Source organism: Rutidosis leptorrhynchoides, chromosome 3 (assembly GCF_046630445.1).
Source record: "Rutidosis leptorrhynchoides isolate AG116_Rl617_1_P2 chromosome 3, CSIRO_AGI_Rlap_v1, whole genome shotgun sequence".
In the NCBI taxonomy this organism is placed as follows: Eukaryota; Viridiplantae; Streptophyta; class Magnoliopsida; order Asterales; family Asteraceae; genus Rutidosis; species Rutidosis leptorrhynchoides.
The window spans coordinates 92,481,198-92,485,136 of record NC_092335.1 but is presented as its reverse complement, the minus strand read 5'-3'; positions in this window follow the sequence as shown (position 1 = coordinate 92,485,136).

The following is a 3,939-nucleotide window of genomic DNA, read 5'->3' as shown; positions in this document are numbered from 1 at the left end:
CCCGTTCTGCGGATCTACCTCCCCCATCATCTGGTAAGAGTTCTGCTTGCGCGCATACCGCACATTTAAGTTTGCACTTATCTAACCACTTATTAATATGCAGGGCATGCGGAAGAAACTCATCACACCCCACCGCGGGTCAATCCAGACCTCGAAGCTACTACCGAGTCAAAGGATAAGACGATACACCTGGACTCCGAGTCCACACCAACCCCGCCACACGGCAACTTCCGATTGGCAAACCTGGCGCAGCTCACCCAGTTATCGGCGGAAAATGCCGCAGAGCAGTCCGCCTTCCTCCAACAAATCTTCCCGGCTGAGTTCCGCAACCAACTAGCCGCGCTGCCTTTTAATCAGGCGCTCAACGCCTTCGTCCAAAACGGCCTTGTCTTTTTTGGCATGGTTGCAGATCAAGCCCGCCGTTCGGCTAACTTGTATCAAGTGGCCTTGCGGAAAGAAACAGAGCTAGGGCTGCTGCAAGCGGGGGTTGATCAGGTGAAGAAAGACAGGGACGCCGCGGAAGAAGCGTGCAAGGCAGTTGAGTTAACCGCGGCGGAAACCAAAACTGCACTGATTGAAGAGAGGAAGAAAAACCGCGAGCTGGTTGGTGCGGTTGACCAGTCCAAAGGGGAGGCGGAGCGTCTGCGGGTGGAGCTGGAAAGGGTGACGAGGGAAAGGGATGACGCGGTAACCAACCGCGAGCTAGCAGAGGCGGATCTGGCGAAGCTGCGCACTGCACTCCCCACCATTGCGCAAAAGGTGATGGACTCAGAGCCTGTGTCCGACAAGTTCAATGCCTACGTTGATGCGGTCAGGGACCATGAAATCAACAAGGCTGTGCAGGAGGTAATCCAAGCTTGCGGTCTAACACCGCCGTTCCCCGACATCGTTCAAAAGAAGCTAAAAGAGGGAACGGCTGCAGCGTTAATGGAGGCGGAAGAAGCCATCAACTCCATCCCTATCCCCCTAATCAACGCATTTGCTGCGGACCCGAACATATCAATCGATGGGTTTTTAAAGGAGGATTATTAGTTTGTGCTGGATTGCACCGTAAGTCCTATGCTTAGGCAGGCATTTGTATTTTTGCAGCCCTAAGTCCCATGTTGGGCAGGCGTTACAAACAATTACCTCATGTAAATTTGATGTATATACATTCCTGATATGCATGCGTGGTGTGTTTATTTGTTTATATATCGCGAATCAAAACAAAAGGTGAACCGCATGCCCATGCGCATAGTTAACCAAAACTCATGCGTATGCGGGTATTACTGCGTAAAATAAACCAATAACAATTACCCTTTAATAATTTAGACTCGAAAGCTACTGCGTTATCGCTTTGTCATGTACTAGAGGTGCACTATAGCTGTATGGTAAGCAACGCAACTAAAAACAAGCCAATGTTTTTATGCTTGGAGTTCCTCAAGCAAACCAATGCGAGAGTAGTTACGCACAAGCAAACCAATGCTTGTAATTTTTTAAGTCGACTTTGCAGCCATCTAGTCTGCGTGGCGCTTGGCTAGGGGAAAACCAATTCCCGTTGCCTGCCGTTAGCGTCTAGCCTTGTAACCAAACAGGCTTCTGCCGCACGGGGGCTAGAGGACACCCCTTAAGTAGGCAGGAACCGCATACAAAAAAGATTGACAACAAAAGTATGCGCGAGTAAATATTTAATTGGCATTAATCACAATTACAACCGCGACACATCCAAACGGACGGAAAATACATAGAAAAAATAATGTGCTACAATAAACTGGAGTGATCAGGTCCACCTAGCTACATATAACATTTTTTTAATAACGTCGCATGCCATGTGCGTTTCACAGGTTTTCCATCTAATGTCTCGAGATGGTACGCCCCGGTATTGTTTGCCTTCGCTACCATGTATGGACCTTCCCAACGGGGGCCCAGTTTCCCAGTATCCTCCGCATGACTTGCGTCGTTCTGACGCCAAACCAAGTCACCGCACTTGTAAGAGCGCGAACGCACACGCTGATTATAGTACTTTGCAATTTTTTGCTTGTTATTTGCTTCGTTGACAGCCGCAGAGAGTCTGCGTTCTTCCAGCAAATTAAGATTTTCCCGCAAAGCTTCAGAGTTATTTTGCTCATCAAAATTTTGTATGCGGAACGTTGGTACCCCAATTTCTGCGGGTACAACAGCTTCTGATCCATAGACCAAACTGAACGGGGTCTCACCAGTGCTTGCTATGGGTGTTGTTCTATGCGCCCATAAAACCTTTGGTAGTTCATCCACCCAACCAACGCGACCATGACCCAACCTAGCTTTGATTCCCGCTACTATATCCCGGTTGGTGACTTCGCACTGGCCATTCGCCTGTGGATGCGCAACAGATGTAAAAGTTTGCTTAATATTAAGCTCCGCGCACCAGCTGCGAAAAGGGTCACCCGCGAACTGCGTACCGTTATCGCTAACAATTTCGTTTGGTATACCAAATCGACAGACGATGTCTTCCCATACAAATTTTCGCACCTTTTTTCCTGAGATTGCTGCCAGCGGTCTCGCTTCGACCCACTTTGTGAAATAGTCGATTGCAACAATCAAGAATTTGATGTTTCCTGCGTGTGCAGAATGTACGTAAGGTACTGATGTAACATGTTTAGAAAATAAATGATAAAATTACCTCGGCCTTTTGGGAATGGTCCGACTATGTCGATTGCCCATTTGCAGAATGGCCACGGTGAGGAGACTGGTATCATTGGATGCGCAGGTGCTCTGCTAATAGGTGCATGTATTTGGTATGATTCACATTGCTTAACTATGCGCGCAGTATCCGCGTACATGGTGGGCCAATAATATCCTAGCCGCATTATTTTTGACACAATGGACCTGTGCCCCGAATGGAGTGCGCATGCACCCTCATGCACCTCGCGTACAACTTCCTCTGCCTCTTTCAGGCCAATGCACCTTAAGTGTGGTCCCAAATAATTTTTTCGATATAGGACGTCACCCTCAAGGGCATACAGCGGTGCCTTAACGCGGACTTTCTTTGCATCAGCGAAATCCGCAGGAGATGTGCCATCCCGCAGAAAAGCCACAATGGGCGTCATCCATGTTGAGCTTAATTCCTCAACTGGTGCCACTAAAGGCATCATAACAATGGATTTCGCATTGAGTTCTTCTATTAGAACTTTCTTTCCCATATGATCAAAAGCCAAGGCAGCCAGTTTGCTTAGCGCATCCGCCTTCTTATTTTGCCCACGCATTACGTGGGAGATTTGAAAAGCTTCAAACTGGTCAGCGAGGTTGTGAACAAGCGATAGATATTGCTGCATGGCTATGTCATGCGCTTCGAAATCTCCGCTGACTTGACTGCATACTAGCTTTGAATCCACATAAGCGTGCAAAATTTTAACGTTTAACTTATGCGCAATGCGCATACCTGCTAACAGAGCCTCATACTCTGCTTCGTTGTTTGTAACAGCAAAATTAAACCGCAGTGCGTATGTATGCTCTTCGCCATCCGGGCCTGTTAAAATTACACCCTCACCTGCACCAGATGCGCTGCACGCTCCATCGGTGTACAATTCCCATGGTGACATAGTTGGTGCAGGTGGATCCCGATGTTCTGCTGATGCCTCGACATCCGCAGGTAATTCTGCTAGGTAATCAGCAAGTATTTGACCCTTAACCGCACTGCGCGAAGAAAAATTTATTTCATGTTCACCTAATTCAACGGCCCACTTAGCCATTCGGCCAGAAATCTCAGGCTTGTAAAACACCTGAAAGAAAAATTATTGCGTTAGTCAATGCGGTTACCCCGGTCATTGCCGCAAAGTAGGCATTTACCAACCTGTTTGATTGGTTGATCAGTTAGGACCACGATTGGATGTGCTTGAAAATACCGGCGCAAACGCCGCGCCGTATGGACCAGTGCATATACAAGCTTTTCTATCGGTGAGTAGTTTACTTCGCTTGATG